Source organism: Eptesicus fuscus, chromosome 4 (assembly GCF_027574615.1).
Source record: "Eptesicus fuscus isolate TK198812 chromosome 4, DD_ASM_mEF_20220401, whole genome shotgun sequence".
Lineage (NCBI taxonomy): Eukaryota > Metazoa > Chordata > Mammalia > Chiroptera > Vespertilionidae > Eptesicus > Eptesicus fuscus.
Window position 1 is genome coordinate 71,100,566 of NC_072476.1, and position 13,978 is coordinate 71,114,543.

Sequence of the window (13,978 nt, forward strand, 5' to 3'; positions counted from 1 at the left end):
ATTTTTTTTTATTTTTTAAATGTCTTTATATACAAATACATTATTTTACATAAATGCATAAATAGGTTCATAGCATACATACGGTGTTTTCACTTTTTTTAAGTTTTTTATCTTTTTTCTTTTGTTGTCTCTTCCTTACATTAACAACCTGGTATGTTCCTTTTAATATTCTTATAATATTGTGTATATAATTTATATAAGATGACACTCACATAATCATATACAATATATAATACATAATCATGCAGACATACACTTATACAGAGTTTTGGCATTGTCTTGAAAAAAATGGTAACATATATGGGTGTTCCAAAAAATGTATACACACTTTGAATAATTATAAAGGCAATGTTTATTAAAAATACATTTCATTTTCAAAATTGAACTATCAGCTATTAAAGTGTGTATACATTTTTTGGGACACCCTGTATATTTTTCTGCAACTTATTTTTTTCATTTAATGATACTTAGGGCAGAGTTTTCTGTGAGATGTACATTGGCAAAAAGACAGTAAACCACATAAATATAATTATTTTTTATGGGTACTATGACTATAGAGGTAAAAAGGGTTGGGAAGTATGGCCCAATGGAAATATTTCCAAACGAACAATTATTAATCAAATTCATTCTTTTTAACAATTGCAGAATCACCCCAGGTGATTCTGATAGAGGTGCTGTTCTGATGACACTTTAAGAAAGAACACTGATATAAAGATATTCAGGTGTATGCTCGGTCCACGGGTAAGCTTATTATTTCATTAGCTTTCATGAAATGTAGAATTATAGGGCATAACAGCTGAAAGGTACCTTAGCATTTCTCATGATAGATGAACTGAGTTTGGACAGGTGAAGTAATTTGCTTCAGCCATAAAGAAAGTCAACAGATGAACTGAGAACAGAACTCAGATCTCTTGACTCATGATGCAGACATGAAATTTATAGATTTGGTTAGCAATATTTTATAAAGGGGGGAGAGATGTTATATGCAAGGTAGAAAGAAAGCATACAGGAGGCTTCATTTGTTGAAGTAGTTCATTTTCCAGGAGCTGCCTTCTAAATTTGATAGAACAATGAATGAAAAATCAAAACTAGTTTCTAAACAAGCTGTGTGACCTTAATCATACCAATTCACCCTTCTGACCTGAGTTTCCACATAGTGAGTCAAGAAGTATTCACTAGGCAGTAAACAATATTTTATATATTGGAGATAATTTAGGGTACTAGATATAAGAGTAGGGTCCATTCCCAAGAAGTTTCCTGAAAGGTCTAGGACATGACTAAATGATATCTCTGGTCCTTTGGACAACTCTACCATTCTATTTATCTGTGGCAATGGCTCAACCCTCCCTAACTCTGCCCTGCTCCCTCAGGGCATGCCTCACACTGTTATCATGATGCTTCTCTCTGACAAATTCGATTTGTGAATCTGATGGTCAGGGGCCTGTAGTCTGAATTTCATGTTTTCTATACTGGCTAGCATATAGCTAGTAAATGTTGAGAAAACATCTAGTTAGAAGTGTACAATTCTTACCTCAAAAGGTTCATTGGATTCTAGATACATTAATGACTTAGAACTGAAATCTATCATGTCTCTCAGTGGACCCAGTTTCCAGATGTGCTACTGTGACTGCTGTTACTGATATCCACAGACACCCTAACAGGATCATATGTGGCTCTATTCTGCCACTGGCTACACTTCTAGGGGGTGGCAGAGGAGAGAAGGCACTGTGTGGTAGGCCAAATAATGGTACCCAAAAAAATGTTCACACCCTAATCCTGGAACCTTCAAACAAGTTACTTTACTTGACAAAGGGGGTTTTGCAGATGTGACTAAGGTTGAGGATTTTGAGAGGAGGATAGTATCCTGGACTATCCAGGTGGGTTCAGATGAATCCTTTATAGTAGAAGGCAGAAGCATTACTGGCTTCTAAGATGGTGGAAGGGGTTCATGAGCCAAGGCATTTGAGTGGTTTCTAAAAGCTGGGAACAGCCCTTAGCTGACAGCCAGCAAGGAAATGGAGATACCATGAGGAAATGAATTCTGCTAAACAACCTAAATGAACAAGGAAATGATTCTCCAAAAAGGAACCTGGCCCTGCTGACATCTTTATTTTATTTTAGTTAGTTATTTTTAAATATATTTTATTGATTTATTACAGAGAGGAAGAGAGAGAGAGAGAGAGTTAGAAACATTGATGAGAGAGAAACATCAATCAGCTGCCTCCTGCACACCCACCACTGGGGATGTGCCAACAACCAAGGTACATGCCCTTGAGCGGAATCGAACCCTGGGACCCTTGAGTCCGCAGGCCAATGCTCTATCCACTGAGCCAAACCAGTCAGAGCGACATCTTTATTTTAACCTAATGAGATCCATGCTGGACTTCTGACCTACAGAACTGTAAGGTAGTTACACCACCACCCATTATCCAGCTAACTGCCTTCCAAGCTCACCACCTAAGCTAACTCCAGCCCAAACAATTGTATGTAAAGTAATCATCCTTTCCCATGATTATATGCTATTCAAAAGGCTGAATGGTCTGGGTATCCTTCAGATAATTACATCACAGTGTTGTTCTTTTATGATTCATAGGATAAAAGTATTCTGTAGTTCAGGACACAATAAGCATAAAAAAATAAATGTATATTTTGAGTCTCAGTGTAACTAAAACTGGACATGCACATAGAGTCCCTTCTACCAAGAATGTCCTTCTCCCTCTCATTTTCCACTTGTCAAAGTTCAATCAATCTTTCGTGGCCAATTTCAAATAATATGTCCTGAATAGAGCGATACTCGCTATCCCTAATCCAAATTTATCTCTCCTTTCCCATAGTATCTAAAACAGTTTGAATCTTTGTTATAGAATTCATGATACACCATATCCTAGGGGTATAAATTATTAGTACATGCCCAGCATATATGGTATCTCACAATATTTGGAGTGAATGAATGTATCTATCTCTCTTCTGAAGACAGGGAGAAATTTTTCTTTATATTATTCACAGAGCTTAAAAACAGCATTCTGCTCAAAGAAGGTTCTCAAGAAATAATCGTGTTTACTGTTACTTTGCCTATAAAAGGGATTGCCGCCCAGCTGGCATGGCTCAGTGGTTGAGCATCGACCTATGAACCAGGAGGTCACGTTGATGATTCCCAGTCAGGGCACATGCCAAGGCTGCAGGCTCAATCTCCAGTGTGGGGCTTGCAGGAGGCAGCTGATCAATGATTCTCTCTCATCATTGATGTTTCTATATATCTTTTCTAATCCCTTCCCCTCTGAAATCAATAAAAATATATTTAAAAGGGATTGCCACATAACATCTTTGGCCAGAGTGAGCCCAAATATAAGATTAAGAGCAAGCAATTTATTAGTCAATACGAACAGAATTGTGCAGCTGCTATGATAAAATTTTCTGGACTGAAATTCTGAATTCTAAATGTTAACTTCATAGAAAGACCATGGACGAATTTCAAATGGCATGGGCCAGTGTGATGCAAGAACTAACTGCAGAGCTCATTTTATTTCCTAGGAGAGTCTGCATAAGAATGTTATGGTTCATGTATTATTTGCATGGATTAAATCCTTTTATCTATTCAATTATATATTCTATATTGTTCACTAATGTTACCTTATTAATATTTCCCCATTATATAGCAGTTATTTCATATTTTAGCTATGAAATAGTTCATCATGTAAATGTGCCATAATTTCTTAACCATTATGCTTTCATTTAATGTGTTATCTTTATTTTTTTAATATGTATTTTATTGATTTTTACAGAGAGGAAGGGAGAGGGATAGAGAGTTAGAAACATTGATGAGAGAGAAACATCGATGAGCTGCCTCCTGCACACCTCCTACTGGGGATGTGCCCGCAACCAAGGTACATGTCCTTGACCAGAATCGAACCTGGGACCCTTAGTCTGCAGGCTGACACTCTATCCACTGAGCCAAACCGGTTAGGGCTAATGTGTTACCTTTAAATGTAACATCGAACATGGCAATAAACAACTTTGCACATACAAAAAAAAAAGAATGATGTTATGGTGAAGTTATCCTTATTTTGCAAGACAGAAATATATTATTGTGTATATACACTGAGTGGCCAGATTATTATGATCTCTGAACACATAATAATCTGGCCACTCAGTGTGTGTGTGTGTGTATATGTATGTATGTATGTGTGTGTGTGTATTATATATATATTAGAAGCCCAGTGCATGAATTCGTGCATGGGTGGGTCCGGCCAGCCTAGCCAGGGGGAGGGGACATGGGTGGTTGGCCAGCCTGCCTGCTGGTTGAACTCCTGGTCGAGAGGACAATTTGCATATTAGCCTTTTATTATATAGGATATACACTGAGTGGCCAGATTATTATGCGTTCAGAGATCATAATAATCTGGCCACTCAGTGTGTGTGTGTGTGTGTGTGTGTGTGTGTGTGTGTGTGTGTGTATTAGAGGCCCAGTGCATGAATTCGTGCATGGGTGGGGTCTGGCCAGCCTAGCCAGGGGGAGGGGACATGGGTGGTTGGCCAGCCTGCCTGATGGTTGAACTCCTGGTCGAGAGGACAATTTGCATATTAGCATTTTATTATATAGGATATACACTGAGTGGCCAGATTATTATGCATTCAGAGATCATAATAATCTGGCCACTCAGTGTATATGTGTACATTATGAACATACAGATATATATATGCCTATATATTAAGGAGGCATTTATCAGTGATCATATTTTAAATGCTATAAAAAATAAGAAAAAGTAAAATAGTATTATAGTAAAATACATTATGTAGTATATAACATACTATATTATCTGTACATATATACTATATACAATTATACATAAATAGTAAAATATAAATATAGTAATATATAATATATAGCAATATATAAATGTAGTAAAATAAGTATTACAGGCTTGTGACTACATTGGATCATTTGTGTAAAGAGACAGAAGGCAGACTACTATTATTTTTATCTAGGTACAATTCCAGAAAACTGATTTTGTTTGTTTCATGAGCCATAAATTATGTAGTCATACTTGAAATTGCATAGACCTAATGTCTATGCAATTTCACAAAAGTCTTCAAAAGAAAAACAGTTCATAATTTTTAAATTGCAAATTATGTATAAATCTTTAGGGAACTCTTGTAAGAGAGGAAATAATCACAGCAATCTAACCCATTTCTGATCTTCCCAAAGAAGTACCCCAAACCTGATTATCATGTCTTTTAAAAAAGAAAGGTTACTTTCAGATGCTCCCTCTTTACTTTAATGCTGAGGATTTTTAAAAAAGAAATCAGATTTATTTAGAACAGCTATTCTCTTGCTAACCTTGCAGGAGGAGAGGGTAGAGACAGCTGAACTACCTTGAATGTCTGGCATTGTCAGGTACTGAAATGCTGGAGGCTCAGCAGCCATTTTCTCATATATGACATACCTTTGAAGATAAGTATTATTATCTCTCTTTTACAAATGAGAAAATGGGAACTCAGAGAGGTGAAGTGAATCTGAAAGTTATTTTAAGAATTATTATGATCAATAGACACCTCATATCTGGAGTCTTGTACTGTTTGTCATCACATTCCATATTAGGTTTTATTATATTGTCCCAGGAGAGAATTTCATGTGGTTGTTCAACAACAATAAGAGAAGTGCCATAATCTTGGTGGTTAAGTATGCCATTATAACCCAATGTCGACTACCAGCTGACTGGGGAGAAACAGCCAGAAGGATGTGGATAACTATATCCATAGTCGCTGGGTCTGAGAGCTGGAGCTCTTGCCCATCTGTACTGCATGACCTCCTCCATCTGACCAGTCTGTGGGGCAGCTGCCACAGTTGATTTCCTCCATTTGTGACCTCTGGAACTTTGATAGTTGTGCCTGTGTCTTGGTATAGTTTAAGGCTCTGGAGCTGAGGGAGGACATTGTTCCTCCCATTAACACTAGTATGGACCTTCTCAAACCTCATACACTCCAGAGATCTTAGCCAAAGATCTAGGTTCTGGTGAATGGGTTTCCCCAGAGAGGTTCTCATGATTTTAGTGTTTTATAATGCTTTGATGAATCACAACTTTTCCTTTTAGCACTCTTTAAATTTTCACAGCCCCTCTATCTTGGAATCTGGCACACATTGCTCTGGAAGCTTGGTTACAAGACAGTAGAAAGCCACCATATAGTGTTGCAAGCAAACTGTCCTTTCATCCCTGACCACAACCATTATCCTTGGACCAAGCCTGGATTTTCTGATATTCTCCTACCTCCAACCATCCTCTCTGTTCCAAGGAATGGTTTCAATGGTCAAAATATAGACCTGTTCCTATTATTTGTTCTTCAAACTGCTTAGTTCAAGGATTGGGCATTAGCTCCAAATTATTTCATCCTTGACTCATCCCAAAAGCCCATAAAAACTCAGGCATATGTAACTCACTCAAATAACAGGAAATATGCAAATTAGCCTTCATTATATCATCCAAGGACTACATATCCCATGATGAATTCTAGTTAAAGAAATTGGAGAACCTTATCTTTCAACTATAAATTTCAAATTTCTTCCTTTCTTTGGCTCCTGCAATTGACTTATAAACTTCCCTGGAAACTCCTACCCAAGAAATTAGTTGTTTCATCCTCTATAGAACAGGAGAATTCTGCTTATATCTTTATCATCTATAGAAATTATTATTTTGTATTAAATACAAAAATTGGGTTCTGTCAAAAGCAGGACCTTGAGTAAAAGTGACAAGGAAATTGGATACAAGTAATGTATGTGGATGGTGTTCCAAGGAAGCCAGAGTGAGGAAGAAGGAAGAATGAAGTAAGTAAAGGAAAGCCAATAAAGGAGAAAGTATTAAGCAGTTCACAACTGTGGGTAATTGGGGCTCAAATCCCAGTGGAGATTCTCTGAGGAACCACGTAAAACATTCCTTATAATTGTCCTTTGACATGGCCAAAGGAATGTCATACCTCTTGACATATCTCTGTCCCCCTCTAGATTATATATTCCTGTGGGGCATACACCACACCTTGATCATTTTCACATCCTTGATGGTCAGAACATCTGACATAGGTGGAAGGTGAATGATTGCATGGATGGATGGACAAATGAATGGATTTACAGATGGAGGGATAGATGGATAGATGGATGGGGATAAAGCCAAAGAAATGTCTTTCACATCACATTTGCACTCACCTAATGGCTTTTCTAATCTCTTTTTGTTACTTGCTTTGTTAATAGTAGTTTTCACCATACATTCTGAATTTTTGCCATAAAATTCTATATTTTATTATAGTGCATAATAGCTGTAGTAAAGAGTTCTAAAATTCTTTTTAAATATTTTTTTTATTGATTTCAGAGAGTAAGGGAGGTGGGAAGCGAGATAGAAACATCAATGATGAGAGAGAATCATTGATCGGCTGCCTCCTGCATGCCCCTCACTGGGCATCAAGCCCCACAACCCAGGCATTTGCTCTGACTGGGAATTGAACCATGACCTCCTGGTTCATAGGTTGATGCTCAACCATTGAGCCATGCCAGCCAGGCCTAAAAAGATTTTTTAGAAACAATAAAATTTCTGTAAAACAAATAAAATTAAAAAAACATTTGCCTTCCCTTTGCCTGCCTTGTCACCCACTTTTCACCATAAAGGGCAAGGAAACATCAATGATCATAAAATAAGAACAGAAAACAGCTACTTTGTCAGGCAAAGTTCTGAAGAAATAAATCACATTTTCACAAGGGTATTAGACCAGTTTTCTGATTAAATTGTTGTCTGGTACACAAATGAATTTTTAAAAAATCAATGGAGATTTAGCAATGTGAGAATTTAAACATGTTAATACAAAAAAATCAAGTCTAATAATTTCTAAATCAATGGAATCAGGATTCCAGAGCATTAGCTCAAGTTAAGAAGTTGAGAACTCAGAGAGGTCTAACCATGTCAGGGTGGCCTGTAGACAGGCTTGCCAGAGAACAGCTTCAAGAGGACCAAGGAGCATCCTGGGAGGAGCAGTGGGAGATGCCGACAGCCAGCCTCTAAGCCTGGGGCCCTGAAGCCACTGGGGAACAGAAACTCTTTCTTTATCCTCTCATAGGCAATGTGGTTGGTGGGGAAAGAGTTCAGGGAAAGAGGAGGGAATAGGAGAGTCCAAGCTTATTCTGTGGACATCGGCTGAGGTCTGAGAGGGAGGACAATTCTGGATGCAGTGTGAGATGCATCCCTCGATTGCCTTCCGATCAAGCCCTCAGAAACTCATGCCAAATTTCTAGGGAGAAAAACGCTGTAACAGAAAGGAAGCTAAATAAAGAGCTATTATCACTAGAAGCACAGCAAGGAACTGACAACAGACAGTTTTGCCTTGCATGAGGAAAAAAAATACCTCACTTCAGAACCTAGAACCTTGCCAATATTGAGAGTGAATTGAGGGGTCAGGCTGTGCAACAGGGGGCAGTGTCATGCACTTCTAGGTGGAAGATGGAGGTCATGATAGAATGACCTGCAGAGAAAAGGGGACAGGGTGGAGGCATCCAGGACAACAGCTAGGAGACAGAGCTGAGATTAAAACCACACTGGGTGGCACAATTGTAAAGGGCATCCTCTAATCCTCTTCCCCAGGGATGCCCATTTCAAGCCAAACCACACAGAACAACATAAGTTTCACTGATATTTCCTAGCACTAATTTTTGTTCTTCCTCATATTCAACATTTCTGAAAACTCAATTAATTAAACATGCAAATGAGATATAGTATTAAATACGGCTTAGTATTTGCTAAGATAAAGAAAATTATAAATAAACTTATTTGACTTGATTATGAAATTTAACTCATGTAAATACATGTGTTTTTTTATTATATAAGCAATTGATATCCATTAGAGGAAAGATTCTGGATTATCCTATCAGCTTGCATAAATTTATAAAAAGGATTTTGGAATGATATTCTGGTATATTACTCCACCAAACAAAAAAACAAAAATACCACTTGAGAAAAATGTAGAAAACGAAAGTCAAATTGTTAAATTAACAATGTTATATCCATGCAAGGATTATTATATAACAATTAAAATGTTTTTTTTAAATGTGTAATAATTTGTAAGAACAAGTATAATAATAAATGGGAAAAGGTAAGTTATACAGAGTATGAAGAGGAAAGGTACAATTTCATTTTTAATATCTAAAATTAGAAAAGAAGCTAGATAAAATAATAGACTATTTGTTTTCTTTTTCTACTTTACTTTCAATTTCTTTAATGATCATCCATTACTGTAACAACCTACAAATAAGTTCAGGAGAAAGAATGTAGCTTAGTTTCTATTTTAATAACTAGAGGCCTGGTGCACAAAATTCGTGGATGGGGGGTGGTTCCCCTCAACCCAGCCTGCACTCTCTCCAATCCAGGACCTCTCGGGGGATGTCCTACTGCCGGATGTCCAGTAGTCGGACATCCCTCTCACAATCCTGGACTGCTGGCTCCTAATCGCTCACCTGCCTGCCTGCCTGGTCGCCCCTAACTGCCCCCACCAGCCTGATCACCCCTCATTGCCTCTGTGTGCCAGCCTGATCACCCCTAACTGCCCCCCGCTGCTGGCCAGTTCACCCCCAACTGTCCTCCCCCCTGCCGACCTGGTCACCCCTAACTGCCCCCCCTGCCGACCTGGTCACCCCTAACTGCACCCCCCCCCCCCGCCAGCCTGGTTGCCCCGAACTGCTCCCTCTGCAGGCCTGGTTGCCCCTCACAGCTTCCCCGCTAGCCTGGTTGCCCCATGCAGCCTGCTGTTCAGTCGTTTGTTCGTCCCTCACTAACCCCCCTGCTGGCTTGGTCGAAGGCAGCCACCTTGTGAGGGTGTGAGGGTTAATTTGCATATTACCTCTTTATTATATGGAATATGCGTAAAAAAGGCCAAATCTTCACAGGGCTTAGAATTGGGGGGAAAATTTTTTGACTTTACAGATCTAGAAAAAAACTGCTTTGAATCCAATAACCTGTGCCTTAGCATGTAAATCACCACATTTTTCTCACCATTTTTTCTCCCACATGATCTGGAGCAGATAAGTGAAAGAGTGGAGAACTGTGTGCCTAGTGGTTACCTTGCTGAAAAGAGGCCCTTGGTAAAAGTTTACTGATGGAACAACAAGGCCTTTACTGCTGGATCTTTCCCAAAATTTAATCAACCTACTCAATGCCCAAAAGCACAAAACAATGTTCAGAGGTTTAGATCCAACCTTCGCAAGGAGACTCCCTACATACCATCCTTTTGCTTATCAGTAACATTTGCCCATTAATGTCTTAGGACTAAACATTGATACTGGCATTAATTATATGTTAAATGTATAATTAATTTACTTTTTATCAACAGGTATAAAAATGCTTCTGGAAGGCAATTTATGTCATCATTAATAGAAGTGTCTTTGTTTAGGGTGCTAGCTGGCCTTACCAGAAAGAACAACCATGTGATTTAGGGTGGACACTTTGAGTCATGTGGTATCAGTTGACGTGGAGACTGAGTTCAATCATGTGGGTAATCAATTAATCCATTATTCCTGTGAAATGAAGCTCCAACAAAACTCTGACACCAATTCATGGATATTGTCAAATACTGATGCTGGGACGGTAATGGGTCATTACTCCATGGGAGAGGACAATGGAAGCTTTGCCTTAGGAACGCTCCCAAGCTGTGTCTAATGTTTCTCTTCCTTTGGCTGATTTTAATGTGTATCATTTCCCTGTCATAAATCATAATTGTAAGTATAATAACTTTCAGTTAGTTCTATGAACCCTTCTAGTGAACTACTAAATTTGGGTGGTTTTTGGAATCTTCCAAACTTCCTGGTAGTGTCAGAGTGATAGCAGTCTTGGAGAGTGTGCCCTCAAACTTTGCAGTTGGACCAACTCCAGTCATGTAGATAATATGGGTGTGATAATTTGGTCCTCACGCCATGTTTTGCCAACCCCTGTTCTAGCTCATTAAAATATCTGTACAGTGTTTTTGTTGTGATAATGTAAAATTCACAATTGTGTCCAAACAAGCTGTAATATCTTACCAATCAAAATAGACTCTTTAGTTGTCAAAATTTGCAGAAATTTTATATTTACACAGAATAACTGCAACATATTTGTGACAAAATTGATGCTGAAAATAAAAAGGTACTTATTTTTTATGTGCACTTTCCTCTTAGCTGCCCATATTAAATTACATTTTTAAAAATGTTTTGCCTTGCCTTACCCGGTTTGGCTCAGTGGATAGAGGGTTGGCCTGTGGATTATAGGGTCCTGGGCTCAATTCTAGTCAAGGGCACATACCTTGGCTGCAGGCTCCTCCCCAGCCAGGGCCCTCGTGGTGGTGGGGAGAGCATACAATAGGCAACTAATATGTGTCTCTCTCACATCAATGTTTCTCTGTGTGTGTGTGTCTCTCCCCTTCCCACTCTCTCTAAAAAGCAATGGCAAAATATCTTTGGGTGAGAATTGAAAATAATAATAAAAAATAAATAAACAAATAAATGTTTGTGCCTTTGAAGAACTACAGTACTTTGCAAATCATCCTAAGTTTCCCACCATGCTATAGGAGAAAGCAAATGATCCCTTCAGCATGTGTTTAAGACTCCTATGCAGCATTATAGGAATTATGACATGACAGCAACAAAAACCACAGAATTTTCCCAAGAAACAGGAGAAATTTGTACCTTTGGCCCATAAACAAAGTGATGCCAAACAACACCTGTTTTAACATGTAAACATTTGTTTCCATGTCTTGATGGTCAACTTGTCCCTTCAATCTTTTCAAAGAGATTTTAGAGAGAAACTCATATGGGAAGCAGGCTGCATTCGTTTTAAATCTGGTTTTCATTTGGTATAAACTCAATTTTCTATGTTTATCATATTCTGCTCAATATTAGGCATTTTGGAGATGGTAATAATCTCACTATTTTATAATTAACTATTAACCATGGGTAATTTATTTCTTCAATTGCATTTTCCATAGTAGTTATAAAGTACCACAAGCTGTTACAATTTAATTGCCAAGTTAGCCTAGCGGGCATGAATGACTCTTTCTATGTGACTGACATCTACAACTAAAATATCTACTGACTAGATAGTCCCATCTATATAATATCAAAATATGGCCTATCCCCTAATCAATTTCCTCCCTTTGGAGGTGGGGAAGCTGTTTCACATTGGCAATAGTGTCCACTTGCACTCAGCTTATTGCCTTGCATGTGACTCTCTACTCAGCCAGAATGTCAATTTAATTTTCTGATAACTACCACCAAGCTGACTTCAGGGAAGAGTACAGAAGGAGGCAAAATTCACATTCCTAAACTACTGTTTCAGCTGTAAACACAGCCCCATTCCTAATTCCCCACATGAAGAACATTGGACTGTAGCACTTAAAAATTTACTGAAGGCTTAAAAATATAAAAAGAGAATTAGAACATACAAAAGAAAAAAAACATAAAATGGAAATTTAAGTATTGGTTCTAGAGTCAGTCAGCCATTGCCTGCAGCCATTTCCCTCTTTAGTCCTCAGTATGTCACAAGTAGCCAATGTCATCTTGTCGTCTACTGTTATGTGTCTCGATCATGTCCTTCTTAACCAGAGTCTGGTCCTATTGCCACCAACCAAGAGAGAAGATGAAGCCCTTTCTTCCTCTAACCTAAGGCCACCTTTATTTTTTTTAATCATTTTAAATATTTAATTACAAAAGTGAGCACTGACTTTTTTTTTTTTTCTTTCCTGTTTTAGACACACACACAGGTCTAATGGCCAAAATGTGCAGAAGTGAGCTCTGCTCTGCCCTCCATAGCACCCATCCTGTGGTTAACACTGCTGCTGGCCCTCCCTCTTTTCCAACCTACATAAAAATTCACAGTGGCTGCTTTTACACCACAGCTGTAATGCATTTTGCATTTCTATATAGTGTGCACGACAAAACAGAACCGTCGTTAACGGTCAGGGGTACATCCTTCCCACTGGCATCAGTTCCTACTCCACAAGCAGACACTGAGGAGACCTTCTGGTTAGGAGTAACTTAGCGAGAGGCGGGATGGCCGGAGTTGGAGTGACCATCTGCGTGGATGCACTGGTGTCAGAGTGAGGAGAGAAGTCAGTCAGGAAAGCTTGCAGGGCACAGTTGCAAGTTGGGAGTCTCTCCATGAGACAATGAAGGGGAAATTTTCCCAACCAGGTTTTTTTTGGTGCTGAAAAGAAAAACAAGAAAAAGAAAAAAACAGTTCCAACAGTATTGAATTTTCAAACTTCTCCTGCCAAGACAGGTCAAGTAGAGCAGTAACAATCTAGATCTTTCCAGGAAATGAAGGTAGAGCCCCTGGCATTCCTCCTGACAGCCCTGTGTTAGGCCCTAGGAGTATCTGCCGCTGCTGCAGTGGCTGCTGTTGCTCCATTTGCAGCTTCTCAGTCTCAAAGACAACAGGAAGAATCAGGAGCATGAAGGAAGCTGTCCCAATCCACCAGGCTGCCCCGGAAAACCTGTACATTTTTTGAGCCACAAAGAGGGAGAGATCAAAAGTGGCTCCGGCTGCGGACTGGATCCTCTCCGGAAGCTTCTCCGACAGACCCCAGAGTCTCCCCTAGAGGGTCTCATCTGGCTCGTCGTCATCATCCTCTCCCAGCTCCTCCTCAGTCTTCTCCTCATCACCTTTCGGAAGCAATTCATCTGGGGGCAGGGGAGCCCCTGGACCAGGGGCAGCGACGATGGTGGCCATGGCTGTGGGTGGGGACCACCTTTATTCTTTCTCCAGAAAATTGACAGTGTGGCTACCATCTTCTTCAGAAGAGATTTCCCAATCCACACCCTCAGGGATCCTTTGGTCCCCCTAACCTATGAAAAGTGACAAGTACTGTAGCTGACAGTACGGTTCCCAACATCTGGCTTATCCATTTATAAGTGGCATCACATGTGAGGCATTAATGATCCACCACGTGGTGGGCTGTAACAATCCAGTGCAGTTTCGTT

At 39.2% G+C, this 13,978-nt stretch overlaps 1 pseudogene; it reads right to left on the reverse strand.

Annotated features, from left to right (window-relative positions):
* Positions 1–13,282: 13,282 nt before the first annotated feature.
* Positions 13,283–13,727, reverse strand: LOC103305214 (mitochondrial import receptor subunit TOM22 homolog; annotated as a pseudogene).
* Between the last annotated feature and the right edge of the window lie 251 nt (positions 13,728–13,978).